Genomic DNA, 24,106 nt, shown 5'->3' with positions numbered 1-24,106 from the left:
CTGGGAACTTGATTGGTAAGGTTTTCTACACTGAAATAAAACTTCCTCTAAATGATAAGTGTAGGTTGCTGTTCTTAAACTGTGCAAATGGTGTTTATATTAGCACTGATTTTTCTTTTGGGAGTCTGTAATTTTGGAACATGCTAGGTATAGGGGTACTTATGTACCCGCCCCCAGTAAAAGCCTTGAGTGCTGATCTGTAACGAGTTTCTTTGGTAGACCACTCTTTATGCATTCTTAGAACTCAGTTGCGGGAGAAATTAATTGCATCCTTTGTGATTTCATTCAGAGAGGACTCTTGGAAGCTTGCTTCTGGTTTCCTTCAGACTTTCCTGGTTGTAAGAAATGGGGAATGGTGGGCTTAAGTTGATCTCTTAAAGGCATTCAGATTGACATTCAGATTTTAGAAAAGAAGAAGAAAAAATTCTGTACTCAAAACGTCTATTTGAGGGGTGCCTGGGTGGCTCAGTGGGTTAAGCCTCTGCCTTCAGCTCAGGTCATGATCTCAGGACCCTGGGATCAAGCCCCACATTGGGCTCAGCAGAAAGCCTGCTTCTCCCCATCCCCCCCACCCCAGCCTGCCTCTCTGCCTACTTGTGATCTCTGTCTGCCAAATAAATAAATAAAATCTTTAAAACAAACAAACAAAACCATCTCTTTGGGCTGTTGTACTCCCTGTTGGTTTGAGATTCCTGATCAGTTTTAAGGTCTGGTTTCTATAGCTTTGTAAAGTGCCATTGTTTTACACAGTTCTATGGGGAACTGTTCACAAATTGAACAGTCCTGGGCCCTACATTTATACAATAAGGATAACATTTACCATAAGCATGGGGTTCTTTGGCATCATAGTACTTCTATAATAGTTTTCAGTTGTATGATATTTATATAGAACATCAAGGAAATTAAGTGTATGCTAAGTTAGAAATTTTACATTAAGGGTAGCTGGGAAAGAGTGAACAAAAACATATTTCTTCTCCATATATTCGTATTATTATGAAATTGCTGACACTTTTTTTTTTTTTTTTTTTTTTAAGGGTTCTGTTACTCCATTAATATTGCTTTGAAATTTAAGGACAAAGTCACATGAACTTCAGTGTATGGTAGATTACCGGTATTGATAGGTTACTTAATACTTGCTTGTTACTCTGTTTGCTTAGTACTTTATACCTATTATCATCTTTAGTTTCTCACTTGAGGTGCAATACTTAGAGTTTTGCCAGTTGAAAAAACTGATCTAGAGAAATGAAGTAACTTTTACTGCGGTCACATATAGTAAATTGCAGAACCAGGAGTCTGTTCCAAGTACTACTGTTTTCCACACAATAGCATGTTGGCACACTAGCTCTCAGAGTCCATGAAACAAATATGAATGCTTCCACCATGGCCTGTTTCAAGCAATGGAATATCAACTGGCTTGCAAATTAATAAAAACTCAGTGAGTTTTCACAAGCCAATATGATAAGGCTCCAGCATACCACTGTTTCACACAGCGTGGTTTTAGCCTGGCTTTTCCAAACCCTGATGCCACCACCTCCTGCACCCAAAAAGCACCAGATGAAAAGATCCTCTCATTTTGCTGGCTAGGATCCATGCCTCTGGCATGAGTTTATTATAGGGCCATTGAAGATTTTTTTTTCTCTTTATGGTAAACCTATTAAATAATGATTATTACTGTTTTTTTGGGGGAAGCTGTAAAACAAAAATATCTCCCTATAAGGGCACTTTTCAGTTATGGCTTCAGTCTCAATTCAATACACTGGTAATTAGTCCCTTAGGAAGACTTTCAAGGTCAAAATTGTCTCCTCATCTGTAAACTGAGTGAAGTTTCCCCAGAAAGACTATTCCACATTATTTCTCTCTTCTTACCTCTGTGATGACTAAGAATCAAAGCAGAAGCATCCCTTCCATTAAAGCTCCCAAGGTATATACCTTTTCTCTTTTAGAACTATCCTAAATTGTATTTCATTTATTCCCTTTCTGTTTGATGTGGAGTACATACAATCCAGAACTGTTAAAGTAATTAAAATGAGGGGCGCCTGGGTGGCTCAGTGGGTTGGGCCGCTGCCTTCGGCTCGGGTCATGATCTCAGGGTCCTGGGATCGAGTCCCGCGTCGGGCTCTCTGCTCGGCGGGGAGCCTGCTTCCCTCCCTCTCTCTCTCTGCCTGCCTCTCCATCTACTTGTGATTTCTCTCTGTCAAATAAATAAATAAAATCTTTAAAAAAAAAAAAAAAAAAAGTAATTAAAATGAAACAAAATAATTGAAAATAGTTTTCAGTAATTTCTTCTACAATGAAATTGTGTATCCAGTGTCTTCCTGTTTCTAAGATCTTATATTTTTCAAAATAACTCTTTATGAAGATAGCTTTTTTAGGGACGCCTGGGTGGCTCAGTTGGTTGGACGACTGCCTTCGGCTCAGGTCATGATCCCGGAGTCCCGGGATCGAGTCCCACATCGGGCTCCCGGCTCCATGGGGAATCTGCTTCACTCTCTGACCTTCTTCTTGCTCATGCTCTCTCTCACTGTCTCTCTCTCTCAAATAAATAAATAAAATCTTTAAAAAAATATATAAAGATAGCTTTTTTAAAAAAAGATTTATTAGAGAGACAGAGCATGGGGGGAAGGGCAGAAGGAGAGGGAGAGAGAATCCCAGTAGATTCCATGTTGAGCACAGCACCCAACACGAGGCTCAGTCTTGTGTGCCTGAGATCTGAGGTCTGAGATCATGACCTGAGCCAACCAAGAGTCGGATGTTCAACCACCTGTGCCACCCAGGTGCCCCAGTAGTTAGTTTTTTATTACCCATGTTAATGGAAGGAAGCATTTATATGAATTAGCTAAAGTAGGAAGATACTCCTTCTCTCTCTTTGTTGAATTTTTCTCATCAAAGCAGTCACCTTTTCTTTCCTGCTGGGACAGTGCTCTACCAGCCATGAGTAATTCATTAGAATCAGTAGTAAGTAATAAATGCAGTAATAGAAAAAGCCACAAGCTGGGGCATGCAATAGAGATTATAGAAGGAAATGTTGCTTAAAATCAAACATCTAAATAAAAATAAAGCCCTGAATTGATGTATAAAGAAAGTTTTTGAATTTTGATTTAGTTCTAGACATCTTGCATCATAACCTCTGGGCGAAAAATGCAATTAGGAAAGACACAAGATTAAATATTGAGGATTGTTAGTATGGATGAAGAACAGATGTTGAAGGCTTGTAGTTACTAGAAGAAACTAGGCTTGTAGTTACTATTTGCAAAATATTTTATGTCAAAAACATACAGTAAAACATTTTCATCATGTCTCCATTGTAGGATACCGAAGTACTCCATAAATGTGTACTTGTTAATCTTTATAATATCTTAAAACCTAACCTTCTCAACCAATAACAAAATGGATTTTAGCTGTTTACAGAAATTGCTATCTTAAATATGAGGTTTGTCAGACATTTAAATGTAACTAAGAAATTGGAGAATTGCCTTCTTTTAAAAATAGTCTTTTGGGGGGTCCTGGGTGGCTCAGTGGGTTAAATAAAGCCTCTGCCTTCAGCTTGGGTCATGATCCCAGAGTCCTGGGATCGAGCCCCACATCGGGCTCTCTGCTCAGCAGGGATCTTGCTTCCTCCTCTCTCTCTCTGCCTGCCTCTCTGCCTACTTGTGATCTCTGTCAAATAAATAAATAAAATCTTTAAAAAAGTAAAAATAAAAATATTTTTTGATTTGGGGTTGATTTGTAAGACTCTTGCTCTATGGGAGAGAGATGGCTCAATCTCTGAAGTTTTCTTTGTACATCCTGATGCAGAATGAGTATATTTTTATTCCCAGACTTCATATTCATGTAAATATTGCAGTTTCTGCTTCATTTCCCCCACATACATATTGAGGGAAATAAACTAAATGATTATTGAGAACTATTTCTAGGACAACACAGATCTCTCATTTGAGACCTAAAAATACTGTAGCTAATTAAATCAAGATTCTGTGTCATGTCACATTATATATCTAAGTTGTGTCATTTATTTTATAAAAACATTTAGGTCGTCTTCCTATTGCATACTAATCACAGAATGGCTCAGTTTTTACCAGCTTTGTTAACTGAAAATTCCTTTTATTTCAGATAGTGCTTTAGTACATCATAATCAGTAAGTGATTTAGTTTGTTAAAACTATTTCTAAGGGTGCCTGGGTGGATCTGTCAGTTGAGTGGTCAACTCTTGATTTCAGCTCAGGTCTTGATCTCAGAGTCGTGAGTTCAGGCCCCATGTTGGGCTCCATGCTGGGCATGGAGCTTGCTTGAAAAAAACCACAATAAATGAATTTTCTAAATAAGTGAAATTTGGTTTTTAAGTATAAGAACCTAAGATTTAATGATTCCAGTGCAGTTCTTTCTATAGTGCATATTCAATTTGACAGCTCAGGAGAATGCTTTTCAAACTTTTCTAAGACTGTAACCTAATAGCAGAGATGTAAAGAGAATAATCCAGGAAATCAGGAGCAAATCTATGTTTTATCTTAAATTCATGTAGATTTTACATTATATTTCGTAATGTATCTTTATGCTAACATAGATATAAATTGCTTATCTTCAGATAAATGTTGGCTGCTAATTCAATTAAAGAAAGACTGTCTAGACCGAAGAAAACCTATTTGATATGGGCCACATTTACCCGTTGGGTTGCTGGTTCATCACCTGTGTTTTACCAGATCTGTTAAATATAAGCTCTATTGTATTGGGAGCTATGGTTAGCATAACATAAAGACTTTTAGGTGTGGTCCTCAGACAACAATGTCATATGAATGGAATTGATAATTCATTGTTATATTAAAGCTCATGCATTGAAATAAGTATTATATCATGTTCTAAAGCAAGACAAATATTTATTCTACTTTTTTGATAGAAGCAACCTAAATGGAAATCAGACTCCTTCACTGTTGGCAGGATGTCTTGATATAATATTTCTTTAAGCCTAAGTTTTCTTTTTAAAAAAAAAAAATTTATTTATTTATTTGACAGAGAAAGAGAGATCACAAGTAGGCAGAGAGGTAGGCAGAGAGAGAGGGGGAAGCAGGCTCCCTGCTGAGCAGAGAGCCTGATGTGGGACTCGATCCCAGGACCCTGGGATCATGATCTGAGCCAAAGACAGAGGCTTTAACCCACTGACCCACCCAGGTGCCCCTAGGCCTAAGTTTTAATTGTACTGACACTGAAGGTGCTTTATCTTGGTAGACCCCCAAGTTGTTCAGATTTAAAAAGGGAAAGGAAAAAGCAAGTCTCCTTTAAATTAGACCTCTCCTGGGGCACCTGGGTAGCTCATTCATTAAGTGTCTGCCTTCAGCTCAGGTCATGATCTTGGGGTCCTGGGATCAAGCCGGGAGCCTGCTTTTCCCTCTCCCACTCTCCCTGCTTGTGTTCCCTCTCTCACTGTCTCTTTATGTTAAATAAATAAACTCAACCAATAAATCAGTAAATTAGACCTCTCCTTCATGACACAGTTTTCTGTTTAGAAAATCACAGACCTTTCACAGATAGCCGAAAGTTATGAGATTTTTTTTTTTAAGGATTGAATTTAGTATGGTCTTTATTAGATTGGAGAAGTTTTTAAAAATTTATTTATTCATTCATTCATTCATGAGAGACCGAGAAAGGCAGAGGGAGAGGCAGGCTCTCCAGGGAGCAGGGAGCCCAATGCAGGACTTGGTCCCAACTCTCTGGATCATGACCTGAGCCAAGTGCAGACCTCTAACCACCTGAGCCATTCAGGTGCCCAAAGTGGGATCATTTCTTAATCATTTTTTAAAAAGATTTTTATTTATTTATTTGACAGAGTGAGAGACACAGGCAGAACAGCAGAGGGAAATGGAGAAGCAGTCTCCCCACTGAGCAGGGAGCCCAATGAGGGGCTCCATCCTAGGACCCTAGGATCATGACCTGAGCTAAGGCAGTTGCTTAACCAACCTAGCCACCCAGGCACCCCCTTAATCATTTCTTATATTCAGAGATGGACATACCCCATCAGATTTTATGTCTTTGGAAGAAGTTATGACCTTGATTACTTAAAGAGTATTTTGTTGATTTGCCTTTGAAAATTTGCCTAACATGCATTCTTAGGTTGTTAACAAGGTCTTTGCTACAGAGTAGCTTGAATATCTACTTTATCCTGGTAGGTGGTAAAAGAAGAGTCTTTGTTACTAGGCTGTTTATAAATATCTTATCCTGGTAGCAGTTATAATCTGATACACTCAGATTGTATACGTTGTATACATTCAGACTACCCCCAACCCCGTTGACACAAACATGCAAAGGGGGTGGAGAGAAGGCAGCAACAGGAGTCATCTTTCTTTGTCCTACTGTGTTCTTACACTTTTCCTTCATTGACATTAGATTCAGTGTCTCAGACCTACTTATTTCCTGGATTCTGCATTTGTAGAGTATAATTTTTGGAAATACTTTTATTATTATCTGATCATAGTCTGTAGGCTATTTCATAGATTACTGAATTATATGTTTGCAAAAGTATTTGCTTCAGTCTCCCCTGCTCTCCATACTGCATTAATGTCTATTTCTATGATACAATTCTGATGTCATTTGCCTTCCTGAAAAACTTCATGGCTCCTCCAGTCTGTAGCATGGCCTACTGGTCTTTCATCTTTCATGATCTGGTTTGTGCTTACATTTGCAAGTCAACTCTGTACCACCAGCCGTATGCATCTTGGGCTAAGTATCGTAGCACTTATCATACTGTTATTCACAAATTTTGTTTTTTGGGGTTTTATTTTGTTGTTGTTCTCATCACTGTACTGATTGATAAAAAGTGTATTTTATTTATTTCAGCTATTCCCAGAATCTAGCACAGTTCCTGTGAGTCTCCTGATTCCTCTTCAACCTAGAAACTCTGTATTTCACTTTCTTTACTTTGTATACACGTTTGACTCCATTCTTATTGCCTGGAATGCCCTGTGTTTCCTCTAGTGCCCATTTTTATTTACTTTTCCCTATAATCTCACAATACATATACCTTCAACAGACTATTACTAAAGTATGTTGATTTATATGTCTTCTCTGCCAGTCCAATAGTTAGGCAGGGATTTAGAGTCTAAAATATAAAAATGAAAAAAAGTGTCAGTGATTAGAGTTGCTTGGCTGGCTCTGTCATAGAGCATGCAACTCTTTTTTAAAAAATTTTATTTACTTGAGAGCACAAGCAGCAGGGTTGGGGGGAAGAGGGGAGAGAGAGGAACACTCTCCACTGAGCAGGGAGCCCCCACACAGGGTTCAATCTTTAGACCTGGGATCATGACCTAAGGCTGAAGGCAGATGCTTAACCGACTGAGCCACCCAGGCATCCCTAGAGCCTGCAACTCTTCATCTCAGGGTTGTCAGTTCAAGTCCCATGTTGGGTGTAGAGATTACTTAAAATCTTTAAAAAGAAAAAAAAAAGTACCAGTGATTAGCACAAAGATGATGAATGAATAGTCTTTATTGATAGTATTCGGGAAATTTAGTAATGTACTTTTCAAACAGTGAATTTATATTTGTGGCCCAAGGGTCAAATTTAACCTGAATGTATGTTTTTGGGAGATCAGCATCATGTTTTTTTAAACCATTGGAATATAAAGATGGTCTTCTGTTGCTTCTCCCACATGTTATACTCAGTGGCTTTACACATTGGTTACTGCTTGCAGCTGAACGCATCTGAGTATATGACTGCTGCTGTAGTCGCCCACCAGTTTCTGGTTATTGTACCTTAAATGGAGGCCTAAAGATCTGATTGAGTAATCCAAATCTTACTTTTTTTTTTTTAAGATTTTGTTTATTTATTTGACAGAGAGATAGCACAAGTAGGCAGAGTGGCAGGCAGAGGGAGAGGGAGAAGCAGGCTCCCCGCTGAGCAGGGAGCCTGATGTGGGGCTCGATTCCAGGACCCTGGGATCATGACCTGAGCCGAAGGCAGAGGCTTAACCCACTGAGCCACCCAGGCTTCCCCAAATCTTACTTATTTTGCTGCCAAGAAGCAGCAGCTACCATTAAAAAATATTCGACATTTGGAATTTTGCTTTTTCTTCTAAGAATCTAAAAGTACCTCTGTGTGTGTGTGTACGCGCACATGTGCGCGCACGCACACGCACATGTGTACACCTCATGCTTATCTGCAAATTGATCTGAGGGATACTGCATGAGAAAGAGGGTCATGTAAGTCGGAAAACACAAAATACTATATTCATCCCTCAGTTTGTTTCTCAGAGTCCACAGTCTCTCATGGTTTGTCTCCCCACCTCCAATTCCCCCAATTCACTTTTCCTTTCCTTATCCTAATGTTCTCCATGTTATTCCTTATGCTCCACAAGTAAGTGAAACCATATGATAATTGACTTTCTCTGCTTGACTTATTTCACTCAGCATAATCTCCTCCAGTTCTGTCCATGTTGATAAAAGAAAAAGTTGGGTATTCATCCTTTATGATGGAGGCATAATATTTCATTGTATATATGGACCATATATTCTTTATCCGTTCATTTGTTGAAGGGCATCTTGGCTCTTTGCACAGTTTGGCAATTGTGGCCATTGCTGTTATGAACATTGGGGTACATATGGCCCTTCTTTTCACTACATCTGTATCTTTGGGGTAAATACCCAATTGCAGGGTCATAGGGTAGCTCTATTTTTAATTTCTTAAGGAATCTCCACACTGTTTTCCAAAGTGGCTGCACCAACTTGCATTCCCACCAATAGTGTAAGAGGGTTCCCCTTTTTTGACATCCTCTCCAACACTTGTTGTTTACTGTCTTATTAATTATGGCCATTCTAACTGGTGTAAGGTGTTATCTTAGTGTGGTTTTGATTTGAATTTTCCTGATGGTTAATGATGATGAGCATTTTTTCATGTGTCTGTTGGCCATTTGTATGTCTTCACTGGAGAAGTGTCTGGTCATGTCTTCCACCCATTTTTTTGATGTGATTGTATGTTTTTTGAGTGTTGACTTTGAGGAATTCTTTATAGATCTTGGATATCAGCCCTTTGTCTTTAGTGTCATTTGTGAATATCTTCTCCCATTCCATGGGTTGCCTCTTTGTTTTGTTGACTGTTTCCTTTGCTGTGCAGAAGCTTCTTATCTTGATGACGTCCCAAAAGTTAATTTTTGCTTTTGTTTCCTTTACCTTTGGAGACATGTCTTGAAAGAAGTTGCTGTGGCTAATGTCAAAGAGGTTACTGCCTATGTTCTCCTCTAGGATTTTGATAGATTCCTGCTACATATTGAGGTCTTTTATCCATTTTGAGTTTATCCTTTGTGTATGGTGTAAGGGAATAGTCAAGTTTCATTCTTCTATACATAGCTGTCCGGTTTTCCCAGCACCATTTATTGAAGAGACTGTCTTTTTTCCACTGGATATTTTTTCCTGCTTTGTCGAAAATTATCAAAATACCATCCATAGAAATGCAACTGATTTCTGTGCCTTGATTTTATATCCTGACACTTTACTGAATTCCTGTGTGAGTTCTAGCAGCTTTGGAGTGGAGTCTTTTGGGTTTTCCACATAAAGTGTCATATATCTGCAAAGAGTGAGAGTTTGACTACTTCTTTGCCCATTCAGATGTCTTTAATTTCTTTTTATTGTCTGATTGCTGAGGCTAGAACTTCTAGTACTATATTGAATAGCAGTGGTGATAGTGGACATCCCTGCTGTGTTTTTGATCTTAGCGGAAAAGCTCTCAGGTTTTCCCCAATGAGTTGATATTTGCTGTGGGTTTTTCATAGATGGTTTTGATGATATTGAGGAATGTACCCTCTATCCCTACACTTTGAAGAGTTTGAATCAAGAAAGGATACTGTACTTCGTCAAATGCTTTTTCACCATATATTGAGAGTGTCATATGGTTCTTGTTCTTTCTTTTAGCTATTAATGTACTGTATCACACTGATTGGCTTGCGGATGTTGAACCAACCTTGCAAGCCCAGGAGTGAATCCCACTTGGTCACAGTAATTAATCCTTTTAATGTACCGTTGGATCTTATTGGCTAGTATTTTGGTGAGAATTTTCCCATCTGTGTTCATCAAGGATATTGGTCTGTAACTCTCCTTTTTGGTGGGGTCTTTGTCTGGTTTTGGAAGCAAGGTAATGCTGGCCTTATAAAATGAGTTTGGAAGTTTTCCTTCCATTTATGTTTTTTGGGAACAATTTCAGGAGAATAGGTATTCTTCTTTAAATGTTTGGTTGAGGGCGCCTGGGTGGCTCAGTGGTTAAGCCGCTGCCTTCCGCTCGGGTCATGATCTCAGGGTCCTGGGATCGAGTCCCGCATCGGGCTCTCTGCTCGGCAGGGAGCCTGCTTCCTCCTCTCTCTCTCTGCCTGCCTCTCTACCTACTTGTGATTTCTCTCTGTCAAATAAATAAATAAAATCTTAAAAAAAATAAATAAATAAATAAATAAATGTTTGGTTGAATTCCCCTGGGAAGCCGTCTGGCACTGGGCTCTTGTTTTCTGGGAGATTTTTGATGACTGCTTCAATCTCCTTACTGGTTATGGGTCTGTTCAGGTTTTCCATTTCTTCCTGGTTCAGTTGTGGTAGTTTATATGTCTCTAGGAATGCAACCATTTCTTCCAGATTGTCAAATTTGCTGGCATATAGTTGCTCATTATTTGTTCTTATAATTGTTTGTATTTCTTTGGTGTTTGTTGTGATCTCTCCTTTATCATTCATGATTTGATTTATTTGGGTCCTTTTTTCTTTTTGATAAGTCTGGCCAGGGGTTTATCAGTCTTATTAATTCTTTCAAAGAGCCAGCTCCTAGTTTCCTTAGTTTGTTCTACTGTTCTTTCGGTTTCTATTTCATTGATTTCTGCTCTGATCTTTATTATTTCTCTTCCCCTGCTGGGTTTAGGCTTTCTTTACTCTTCTTTCTTCAGCTCCTTTAGGTATAGGGTTAGGTTGTATACTTGAAATATTTCTTGTTTCTGGAGAAAGGCTTGTATAGCTATATACTTTCCTCTCAGGACCGCCTTTACTGTGTCCCACAGATTTTGAACAGTTGTGTTTTCATTAATTTTTGTTTCCATGAATTTTTTAAATTCTTCTTTAATTTCCTGGTTGACCCATTCATTCTTTAGTAGGATGCTCATTAGCCTCTATGTATTTGAGTTCTTTCCAACTTTCCTTTTGTGATTGAGTTCTAGCTTCAGAGCATTGTGGCCTGAAAATATGCAGGGAAAGGTCCCAATCTTTTGGTACCAGTTGAGACCAGGATTTGTAACCAGGATATGATCTATTCTGGAGAAGGTTCCACATACACTAGAGAAGAATGTGTATTCTGTTGCTTTGGGATGGAATGTTCTGAATATATCTGTGATGTCCATCTGGTCCAGTGTGTCATTTAAGGCCTTTATTTCCTTGCTGGTCTTTTGCTTGGATGATCTGTCCATTTCAGTGAGGGGAATGTTAATGTCCCCTACTATTATTGTATTATTGTTTTTTTGTTTTTATGTGTTTCTCTGATTTTCTTATTAGTTGGTTTATATAGTTGGCTGTTCCCATGTTAGGGACATAGATATTTAACATTTTTAGATATTCTTGTTGGACAGACCCTTTGAGTATAATATAGTGTCCTTCCTCATCTCTTATCTTAGTCTTTGGCTTAAAATCTAATTTATCTGCTATAAGGACTGCCACCCCACCTTTCTTTTGATGTCCATTAGCATGATAAATTGTTTTGCACTCCCTCACTTTAAATTTGGAGGTGTCTTTGGGTCTAAAATGAGTTTCTTGCAGACAGTATATTGATAGGTTTTGGATTTTTATCCATTCTGATACCCTGTGTCTTTTGATTAGGACATTTAGCCCATTTACATTCAGGGTAACTATTGAAAGATATGAATTTAGTGCCATTGTAATGCCTGTAAGGTGACTGTTACTGTATATTGTCTCTGTTCCTTTCTGGCCTACTACTTTTAGGCTCTCTCTTTGCTTAGAGGACCCCTTTCAATATTTCCCATAGGCCTGGTTTGGTGTTTGCAAATTCTTTTAATTTTTGTTTGTCCTGGAAGCTTTTTATCTCCTATTTTCAATGATAGCCTAGCTGGATATAGTATTCTTGGCTGCATATTTTTCTCATTTAGTGCTCTGAATATATCATGCCAGTTCTTTCTGACCTGCCAGGTCTCTGTGGATGAGTCTGGTGCCAATCTAATATTTCTACTGTTATATGTTACAGACTTCTTGTTTTGAGCTGCTTTCAGGATTTTCTCTTTGTCACTAAGACTTGTAAATTTTACTGTTAGATGATGGGTGTGAACCTATTTTTAATTGATTTTGAGGGGGGTTCTCTGTGCCTCCTGGATTTTGATGCTTGTTCCCATTGCCATATTAGGGAAGTTCTCTACTATAATTTTCTCCAATATATCTTCTGCCCCTCCTCTCTCTCTCTCCTTCTTTTGGGATCCCATTATTCTAATATTGTTTCATCTTATGGTATCACTTAGCTCTCGAATTCTCCCCTCGTGATCCAGCAGTAGTTTGTCTCTCTTTTGCTCAGTTTCTTTATTCTCTGTCATTTGGTGTTCTATATCACTAATTCTTTCTTCTTCCTCATTTATCCTAGCAGTAAGAGCCTCCATTTTTTATTGCACTGCATTAATAGCTTTCAACTTGGTTGAAATTAATAGATTTCAACTTGGTTAGATTTTAATCGTTAATAGCTTTCAACTGTTGGTTGAAATTAATAGATTTCAACTTGGTTAGATTTTAGTTTTTATATTTCTCCAGAAAGGGATTTTATTTCTCCAGAAAGGGATTCTCTCATTTCTTCTATGCCCTTTTCAAGCCCAGCTAGCACCTTGATAATCATCATTCTGAACTCTAGTTCTAACATATTACCAATGTCCATATTGATTAGGTCCCGAGACTTTGGTACTGCTTCCTGTTCTTTATTTTGTAAGGAGTTTTTCCACATTGTCATTTTATCCAGATAAGAATATATGAACGAGAGGGTAAAATACTAAAGTGTGGCAAAGACCCCAGAAAAATATACGCTAACCAAATAGAAAGAAACCCAAAACGGGGGGAGAATATTGGGGGGGGTGTAAAAATAAATAATAAATTAAAATTTAAAATTAAAAAAAATATATATATGTATATATATATTTTTTAGACCAGTGGATAAAACAGAGCGACCCATTTGAGTTAGGGTGTAATCTGGTCTCTTAGAAGAAACTACCTCCCAAAAGTTTGAAGAAAGAAAAACTTATATATATGCAAACATAAGGGTAAACACGATGAAGAGATGGAATATGACTGTAAAGATGAAAATTTAAAACAATTCTAAAAAGGGATTGACAAGTTGGTTGGAAAAAGGAATAAAAAGAGGAGAATGTGATCAGGCTGGAGCTAGATTTAGGGTATAATTTGATCTACTAGAAGAAATTCTATCAAAATTTTAAAGGAAAAAACCCTGTATGTATACAAAAAATGTTAAATACAATGAAGGGATAAAATATGACTATAACAATGAAAATTAAAAAAAATCTTTTTAAAAGTGATAAGTTAAAATAGTTAAAAATGTTAAAAGAGGAAAGAGGAAAAGTTAACAAGGATAGAATAAGAAAGAAATAAAATTTAAAAACTTTAACTTTGCAAGACTAAAGCATCATGGGAGAAAAGCTGTGAATTCGGTGTTGCTTTCCTCTAGCTCAGAAGTTCTGCAGTACTCATTGATTGGTGAACTTGGTCTTGGCTGGACGTTCTTGCTGATCTTCTGGGGGAGGGGCATGTTGCAGTGATTCTCAAATGTCTTTGCCCAAGGTGGAATTGCACTGCCCTTGCCAGGGGGCAAGCTAAGTAATCTGCCTGGGGTTGCTCTCGGTAGCTTTTTTTCCCTAAATGCTTTCCATACAGCTTTGGAGGATGGAGTGAAGATGGCGGCCTCCCACTCTTCCCATTGGAGGAACCAAGAGCTCAGGGCCACACTCCTCAGTGCGCCCTCAGAAAAAAGCAGTGAATTCCTCCCATCTCCCCGGCTGCACTCTGTGCTCACCTGGCTGATGATGGAGCATTTCTATCTTTGGCACCTGGCCCCCTTTAGAGTCTCCCAATCCAGCAGATTCCTGCCACACACCCCTGTGCCGATCCTCCAGATCTGCCACTTATGGGGTCCCTGCTCAAAGAGCCGTGACTCGACTCTGCCTTGGATCATGGTTTAAGATAACCTTGAGCTGAGAGCCCACTGCTCAGATCCATCTCTGTAGCCAGCTTCCCTGCTCCTATACCTGTCAGCTCTGCCACACTCAGACACCCCCAGGCTTTCTGTGACCCCATGGGTCCCACACTGTCCCCACGAGAGTTCCACCACCACTTAGCCTCTGGAATGACATCCCTCAGTGGAGCAGACTTCTGAAAGTTTTGATTTTGTGCTCAGCTGCTCCACTGCTTGCCTGGAGCCAGCCCCTCTCCCTGCAGTCTATCTTCCCGACTATTTGGATTCACTTCTCTGCATGTCCTGCCTTCCAGAAAGTGGTTGATTTTCTATTCCTAGAATTGCTGCTTCTCTTCTCCTCTATCTCCTTTTGAGTTTGTAGGTCTTCAGAATGGTTTGATAACTATCTATCTGAACTCCTGGGACCTAATGTTGTTTCAGTCTTTTACTCCTCTGCCATCTTGCTTCCCCTCTCTATGTGTCTGTTTTTGTGCTGTCTTGGTGATCACAGCTTTGTATTAAAGCTTAAATCAGGCAATGTGATGCCCCCAACTTTGTTTTTTCTTTTTCAGCATTTCCTTAGTAATTTAGGGTCTTTTCTGGTTCCTTAAAAATTTTTGGATTGATTGTTCAAGCACTTTGAAAAATGCCAGTGGAATTTTGATCAGGATGCATTGAAAGTATAGATTGCTCTGGGTAGTATACACATTTTAACAGTGTTTATTTTTCTGATCCATGAGCATGGAATGATTTTTCTTTTTTTCTTTTTTTTTTTTTTTTGTGCCTTCTTCAATTTCTTTCATGAAATTGATCCATTACCTCCTTAGTTAGGTTTATTCCAAAGTATCTTACGGTTCTTGGTATTATAGTAAATGGAATTGATTTTCTAATTTCCCTTTCTATATTTTCATTGTTAGTGTATAAGAAAGCAACTGATCTCTGTGCATTGATTTTGCATCGCCACATTACTGAATTGCTGTATGAGTTCTAGTAGTTTGGGGGTAGAGACTTGGGTTTTCCATATAAAGTATCATGTTGTCTGCAAAGAGAGAGAGTTTGACTTCTTCTTTGCCAATTTGAATACCTTTTCTTTTTGTCGTCTGATTGCTGTTGCTAGGGCTTCTAGTATATGTTGAACAACAGTGGCAAGAGTAGCCATCCTTGTCATTTTTCTCAAAGGGAAGGCTGTCAGCTTTTCCCCATTGAGAATGATATTCACTCTGGGTTTTTCATAGATAGATTTTATGAAGTTGAGGAATGTTCCCTCTATCCCCTTACTTTGAAGAGTATTAATCAGGAACAGATGCTGTTATTTTGTCAAATGCTTTTTCTGCATCAGTTGAGAGGACCATGTGGTTCTTCTCTCTTCTCTTATTGATTTGTTCTATGACATTGATTGATTTGTGAATGTTGAACCACCTTGCATCCCATGCATAAGTCCCATCTGGTCATGGTGGGTAATGTTTTTAATGCACTGTTGGATCCTATTAGCTAGGATCTTGTTGAGAACATTAGCATCCATATTCATCAGGGATATTGGTCTGAAATTCTCCTTTTTAATGGAACCTTTGCCTGGTTTGGGGATCGAGGTAATGCTGTCTTCATAGAAAGAGTCTGGAAGTTTTCCTCTGTTTCTATTTTTTGAAACAGCTTCAGGAGAATAGGTATTATTTCTTTGAATGTTTGGCAGAATTTCCCAAGGAATCTGTCATGTCCTGAGCTCTTATTTTTTGGGAGGTTTTTGATCACTGCTTTAATCTCATTACTAGACATTGGTCTATTCAGGTTTTCAGTTTGTTCCTGTTTCGGTGTTGGAAGTTTATAGGTTTCCAGGAATGCCTCCATTTCTTCTGGGTTGCTTAACTTATTGGCATATAACTGTTGATAATAATTTCTGATGATTACTTCTATTTCCTTGGTGTTAGTCATGATCTCTCCCCTTTCATCTATAATTTTATTAATTTGGGTTCTCTCTCTTTTCTTTTGGATTAGTTCGGCCAGTAGTTATTGATCTTATTGATTCTTTCAAAGAACCAGCTTCCTTTTTTTTTTTTTTTTTTTTTTTAAGATTTTATTTATTTATTTGACAGAGATCACAAGCAGGCAGAGAGAGAAAGAGAGGAGGAAGCAGGCTCCCCACCGAGCAGAGAGCCCCATGCGGGGCTCAATCCCAGAACGTTGGGATCAAGACCTGAGCCGAAGGCAGAGGCTTTAACCCACTGAGCCAGCCAGGCGCCCCGAAGAACCAGCTTCTTGTTTCGATGATGTGTTCTGCTGTATCTCTAGTTTCTAACTAATTGATCTCTGCTTTAATCTTGATTATTTCCCTTCTTGTATGTGGGGTTGGCTTAATTTGTTGTTGATTTTCCAGTTCTTTAAGGTGTAAAGAAAGTTGGTTTATTCAATTTTCTTGAGTGAGGCTTGGCTGGCTATGTATTTCCCCCCTTAGGATTGCCTTTGCTATATCCCATAGGTTTTGGACCGATGTGTCTTCATTCTCATTGGTTTCCATGAATTGTTTAAGTACTTTTTGATTTCCTGATTGATCTAAAAATTCTTGAGCAGGGGATGGTCTTTAGCTTCCAAGTGTTTGAATTCCTTCCAAACATTTTCTTGTGGTTGAGCTCCAGTTTCAAAGCATTTTGGTCTGAGAATATGCAAGGAATAATCTCAGTCTTTTGGTATCAGTTAAGCCCTGATTTGTCACCCAGTATGTGGTCTATTCTGAAGAGAGTTCCATGTGCACTTGAGAAGAATAAGTATTCTGTTGTTTTAGGATGGAATGTTCTGTATATATCTATGAGGTCCATCTGGTCCAATATGTCATTCAAAGCCCTTGTTTATTGATTTTCTGCTTGGGTGGTCTATTACTGAGAGTGGTGTGTTAAGATCCCCTACAATTAATGTATTCATATCAATATGACTATTTTGATTAATAGTTGGCTTATGTAGTTGGCTGCTCCCCTATTGGGGAGGCATAAACATTTACAATTGTTAGATCTTCTTGGTGGATAGACCCTTTAAGAATGATGTAGTGTCCTTCTGTATTTCTGACCAGTCTTTAGCTTAAAATCTAATGTATCTGATATGAGAATTGCCACTCCAGCTTTCTTTTGAGATTCACTGGCATGAAAAATGGTTCTCCATCCCTTCACTTTCAGTCTGCATGTATCTTTAGGTTCCAAATGAGTCTCTTGTAGACAGCATATGGATGGGTCCTGTCATTTTATCTAGCCTGCAATCCTGTGCCGTTTTATGTGAGCATTTAGGCTGTTCACGTTGAAAGTGATTATTGAAAGATAAGTTTTTATTGACATTATGTTGCCTGTGAAGTCCTTTTTCCTATAGATTGTCTCTGTAAATTTCTTCTCTCTGTCACTCTTGGGTTCTTTCTTCTTTTATAGAACCCCCATTAATATTTCTTGTAGTGCCAGGTTGGTGATCACATCATCTTTTAAGCCTTGCTGGACTTGGAAGCTCTTTATCTCTCCATCCATTCTGAATGCCAGCCTTGCTGGATAAAGTATTTTTGGCAGCATGTTCTTCTCATTTAGTGCCCTGAATATGTCTTGCCAACCTTTTCCAGCTTGCCAGGTTTCTCTGGACAGGTCTGACATTATTCTGATGGTCCTTCCTCTGTATTTAAGGAATCTCTTCCCCCTAGTTGCCCTTAAGATCTTTTGTCTGAAATTATGATTTGTGAATTTCACAATTATATGTCTGGATGTCTTACTAGACTCGCTGATCTTTGAGGGGGGTCCTTTCTGCCTCTAGGACATGAACACTTGTTCTATTCCCCAGATTAGGGAAATTTTCATATAGAATTTTTACAGCTATATCTTCTAGTCTTCTCTCTGTCTCCACCCCACTCAAGAATCCCAATAATTCTGACATTGGAATGTTTCATGGCATCATTTATTTCCCTGATGCTGTTTTCATGGCTTCTAAGCTGTTTTGTTCCAGGCCTCCTCCTGATCCTTCTTTACTCTTGGTTTGTTTTCTAGATCACTAATTCTATCTTCTGCCTAGGTTACCCTAGCTGTAAGAGTATTCAGATTAGATTGGATCTCGTTGATAGCATTTTTTAGTACTGCCAGATCAGCTCTTACTTCTGCCCTTAGAGATTCTATGTTGTCACTAATAGTCTTCTCCAACCTAGCCATTGCCCGGGTGATTGTTACCCTGAATTCCTTTCCAACATACTGTTTATGTCCATATCCAATAATTCTGTCTCAGAGGGCACAGTCTCTGAATTTTTCCTCTGTTGGGTCTCCCTCCTCCTAGTCATTTTGGTGAGAGGTGGTTGATGGGTTGTATAGCTGAATATATCAACCACGATCCAGGCAAGTGCTCCCTTTTTGGCGCCACAGTAAGGATCAACCATAAAGCAGTGCCAGGTACCTTATGTATTGTCCAAAAATTAAGTCAACTGCCACATTATCTTCTCAGAAGGACAGTCATCAGGACTCCTCTGGGCCTTTCTGTATGTCACTTTCTAACATGGCAATGGAAGAGTTGGCCAGGTATTAAGAATGAACATAAAGGAAAAGTACAAAGTCAGATTTCTGCAGATTAGGGGACTGAGATCTGGATAAAAGCATGTGTGTATATTAAACTGTTTTGGTTCCAGAAGTTTTAAAACTGATCAATGAAATTATGTAATGTCTGATTGTTTACTGTGTATATTTGCTATTCTTACTTGGAGGGAAGTAGAGAATATATTTGATGTCTATGGATAAATCAGGGCTAGATCTCCTCATGGATGAGCGAAGTGGCTGCTTGCTCCAAGATTAGGCCTCAAGAATGCAAGCCATACCAACTCTTCCTAGCAGCAATCTGCACTGCCTAAAAATTACGACAGAAAAATATTTTTGAATTTTCAGTTTTTCTTTTCCCCACGTTTTCTTTTCTTTCTTTTTTTTTTTTTTTAATACAAATACTCCAGAGAAAATATATCAACAACTAACTGGCAAGTGGGAGAAAGGTGTGGAGCCTGATTGATTCACTCTTTCCCTCTTCTTCTGTCCTCCCCCTCCTCTCTACCCCTCTTAAAAAAAAAAAAAAAGTATCGAGAAGAGAATAAAATCCCATGATTCTATCATCCACAGATAATCACTATTCACATTTAGTGTTTCTTGTCCCATGCCTAATGGTGTTCATAACTGACATTAGTATACTTTTGTTTACATATTTGTATCTTCTCATGTCATTAAAAACTGTCAGCATTTCCTTTTTGTCAGCATAATTTTCACTGACTGTATATATTTAATAAAATGGGTATACAGTATGCAGTGTATGGGTATGCAGTGAGCCATGGAGTGGAGGTGCTGACTAGGATAGGCTTGCACCAGCATTTAAGTCAAGGAAGGGGGACACAGCTGAACCAGTTGCATAGGAATTATTCTTTCCTTCTCCCAGCCCTCAGTATACTGAAGACAAAGAGAGGCCTAGATAACTGTAGAGGGATGAGAAGGAATCACGTCACTGTATACCTTTCTTTCTCAGTGAAGGTTCTTTAGGCCTCAGGGCAGACCTGTCCTGGGAGAGGGGAAAGAATTGTAAATTAGATGTGATTGACATTTTAAATTGGATTAAGTTTGCTTGAAATGGACTTTTTTTTGAATACTTGAAAATTATTGGAAAGCTGAAGAAACTGATATTCAGGGATAGGAAGGTGAAATTCTGGATGGCAAATTGAAAGCAATGATTGGAGAAAAATAATTAAGCCACTTCTTGTTTTAATTCCCCACCATGTAATATCGGGAAATGTTTTTTGATTAACTTTAATGATAATGTAGTAGAGAGATTTTACTTGAAATTTATTCCTTCTTAAAATAGCCATGTGGATGAGGCCTGTGAAAGCATGATTCTCCAAGTTGTATTGATAGGGAGTCTCTGAACTCAAGGGAGAAGGGATGATCTTCTCCCTTCTTTTTTCTTTTTTTTTTTTTTTTTTTTTTTTTAAAGATTTTATTTATTTATTTGATAGAGAGAGAGATCACAAATAGGCAGAGAGACAGACAGAGAGAGAGATGAGGAGAAGCAGGCTCCCTGCTGAGCAGAGAGCCCCATGCGGGACTCGATCCCAGGCCCCTGGGATCATGACCTGAGCCGAAGGCAGAGGCTCAACCCACTGAGCCACCCAGGCGCCCCATCCCTTCTTTTTTCTTAAAAACAAAAACAAACTTTTGGTAGTGGGGGATGAGGAGATGTGGATCAAAGGGTACAAACTTTCAGTTAAAAACTGAGTAAGTCCTGGGGAACTAATGTACAGTATGATGATTAAAGTTAATAATACTATATTGTATACTTGAAATTTGCTAAACTTTTAGATGCTTTTACCATACACAAAAAAATGGTAATTACAAGAGGTGATAGCTGTGTCAAATTAACTTGATTATGGCAATCATTTCATAGTGTGTACAGATATTAAATATTTACATTGTACCCCTTTAAAAAACACATCACATGGTGTGACCTACATATATATTTTTGTCAGTCATACTTCAGTAAAACAGGAAAATGGCTTTTTAAAACTTCTGAAAACATTAATATATTCATACTGTAAAGCATTTTAAAACTTCTGAAAAGTACAGATAATAAACCTCAATGCAGTCCATCACTCCATCCCAAATAGGAACAGCAGCCTTTGGGAATATTCTTGCAGGTTTCCTTGTGTCTTCGTAAATTGCTTATTGCCCCTTCCTTTTTCCAAAGCTGAGATCATACTCATAAAATTTTTGTAGCCTGCAGTTGAGGCTGCATAGAGAAGCAGAAATGGTAACATAAAAATATTCACTGATGAAGTGACCACTCAGCATTTCTGACTTCTCCCGGGAAGCTTGAATTTATCCACCCAATTTAGCCACTGTTTCTTTCTCTGTGCCGGGGGCTATTCCAATGCAGATAAGATTGGGAAGTTATTTCTGGAGGTCAGTGAAGGATACTGGAGATCTATATGCTCACTGACAAATCTGTCTAGGTTGGACCAGTTGAAAAACTGATGAAGCAATCAACAGAGATGACAAGAAGATAGGCATTTTATTTTATTTTTTTTTAAGATTTTTGATTTATTTTTTAGGAACAAGGGGGCAAGGGACAGAAGGCTAGTGAGAAGCAGGCTCCCTGGGAGCCTGTCACGGTACTTGATCCCAGAACCCCAGGATCATGACCTGAGCTGAAGCTGGACACTTAACCATCTGAGCCACCCAGGTGCCCTGAAAATAGGCTCTTTAAAGAAAAGTATTGCACATGACATCATATTAACCTAACCTTTGGGGAACATCAGTATAGCTCCCAGGTAGTATTGCTATTGTGATGCCAGTAAGCAAGATGAAATGAAGGATGTGGTGTTCTGTTGTATATCATTTTGTAGGAAAAATCAACCCCCCCCAAAAATCCACTATTTTTATTCATTCTTTGATCCAATATTTAGTACCTGGATATAAAGTTTGCCTAAATGTTGTTAAACTGCCAAGCATGTTTCATCCTAACATTTATAGGGTTCTTTCTCAGTATAAATTCCCTATCAGATTTGTTTCCCATTATGAATATGAATGAATACTTATTATGGATATGAATACTTACTAGCCTTCTACTAATACTACCAGGGGACACCTGTATTTAATTTTTATTAATCCTGTAAACTGCTTATAACTTACATAATAAACACTGTAGTTCCCCTTATCTGCGGTTTCAGTTACCTAAGATCAGCCTTGATCGGGAAGCAGATGATCCTCTTTCTGACATGCTGTCAGAAGGTCAGTGGTAGCCTAATGCTGCCTGTGTCATTCACCTCCCTTCATCTTATCACATAGGCATTTTACCATCTCACATCATCAAAGAAGAGTGAGTATAGTTCGGTAAGATATTTTGAGAGAGAGACCACATTCATATTATAGTATAGTGGTATAAATGTTCCATTTTGTTATTATTACTATTAGCTTCTTACTATGCCTGGTTTATAAAATTAAACTTTATCATAGGTGTGTTTGTATAGAAAAACATAGTGCACATAGGGTTTGGTACTCAGTGCAATTTCAGGCGTCCACTGAGCTCTTAGAACATATCCTCTGCAGATAAGGGGGGACTACATAGTAATCAAATAACATTTTTTCTTGTGAGTAAGCATAAGCTAGAAAAGCTATTTTTATCTGAAATTAAGTAAATACTTAAAAACCTGTAATTCCAGGTTATAATATATTTCCTTAACCTTTTTTAGGTCTAAATAATAGTCCAATATAGAATGTACCACTTCTGTCTTTCCTGGAATTAGGGCCAGATTTCTCATATTCTTCTCACTCTGATACATTGATGACTAGTCATCATTAGACTGGTATATTCAAAAAGCTTTGCTAATCTGCTAAAGTGGGTTTTTAATTGTGAGCTTTTATTCTTTTAATTACAATAGTTGTCATATAAATAATTAGCATCTGGGGTTTTTGTGCTGTATTCCAATTCTCCAGGATCTTCCTTTTTACCATGCACATCAATCACCTGGGGATCTTGTTCTGATTCAATAGGTGTGGTGGGGGTAAAATTCTGCATTTGAAACCAGCTCAGATATGAAGCCAATGCTGCAAGCCTTTGGACCACACTTTGAATTGTTGCCTTTTTGATAACAGTTTTGGGAACAAAAGCCAGTCAAAGCTTGTTGAAGCCATTTCTTGTTATAACTTTCTGACACATGCCTTGTTTATTAGTAATACATATTTTTCCAATAGGAAAATAGATGTTGAATTGTAGCGTGTGAGTTTTTCTAGTTTTTGTGTTGGGCATACTATCTACAGTGGTGGCATTTAGAAAGAATGAATGTACCGATGACAACAATGATGTAGTAATAACTGACAGGTACTGATGACTTATTAGGCCCCAGACGCTGTGCTTTACAAAGATTGACTAAATTTTTTGAACAAAACTATGAAGTAGACATTATTATTGTTACTCCATTTAAAAATGAAAGGCTTGGGGCGCCTGGGTGGCTCAGTGGATTAAGCCGCTGCCTTCGGCTCGGGTCATGATCTCAGGGTCCTGGGATCGAGCCCCGCATCGGGCTCTTTGCTCAGCGGGAGCCTGCTTCTCTCTCTCTCTCTCTGCCTGACTCTCCGCCTACTTGTGATCTCTCTCTCTGTCAAATAAATAAATAAATAAAATCTTTAAAAAAAAAAAAAAAAAATGAAAGGCTTGGTAAAAAGTTAAATGACTTGCCTGTGGTCACAGAGCCAGAGCAGGGACAGAACTGGGACATCAACACAAGAAGTTAGTCTGACTCTAAAGCTTCTTGTTTGGAAAATCTTTTCTTGTCTGACAGTAGTTCAAAAACTAGACATCATAAAATGGATTTTCTAGCTTCTTTCCCAAAAGATTTTTTAAAGATCATTTTCCTTATGTTTTCCTTCCTTGTGGCTTTCCCAAGATACTGGTGATCTCTAGCTTTTTTAAGTCTTCCTTTTTGTATATTTGTATTTAAATCTCAACTTTCATATTCTTTTGATGTAAAAATTTATAAAGAAGGAGTAGTAGGTAGTACCCTGCCCTGAATAAAAGATAAAAGTGTTTTTAGTAATGTTGAGACTGTTTTATTTGAAAGACAAGCCCTGGAAAACTTTAGATTTATAAGATTATCAGAGAAGAATGGCTATTTCTTTTGAGTGTTCTTAAAACTTGGGCTATTTTTCTCTTTATCTAAATGGCAGTTGTAATTTAGTGATTAATCTGGAGACACACCTTCCATTCTGAGTTCTCCTGCCAGACCACCAGATGGTCTTAGAGAAGCCAAGGAGCCCCTCTGCCTTGCCTTCTCAGCCTGTCAAATGACAGCACTAGTACCTTTAACTCTTAGGCTGTGAAGGGAAAGAGGATTTGTAAGTAGAGATGTTTGTAAAAATTTGTGACAATGAGTGAAAGCTGTTTAGAATTAGATATGGTACCT

At 38.3% G+C, this 24,106-nt stretch overlaps 1 protein-coding gene across 4 annotated transcripts in view; it reads left to right on the top strand.

Moving 5' to 3' along the window:
* MATCAP2 (microtubule associated tyrosine carboxypeptidase 2) overlaps window positions 1-24,106 on the top strand; it is a 67,432-nt gene that overhangs the window by 30,419 nt on the left and 12,907 nt on the right. The gene's annotated exons all lie outside the window — the stretch shown is intronic.

This window comes from Mustela lutreola, chromosome 4 (assembly GCF_030435805.1).
Source record: "Mustela lutreola isolate mMusLut2 chromosome 4, mMusLut2.pri, whole genome shotgun sequence".
Classification (NCBI taxonomy): domain Eukaryota; kingdom Metazoa; phylum Chordata; class Mammalia; order Carnivora; family Mustelidae; genus Mustela; species Mustela lutreola.
The sequence above is the reverse complement of the archived record's forward strand: the minus strand, read 5'-3'. Positions and strand labels throughout refer to the sequence as shown.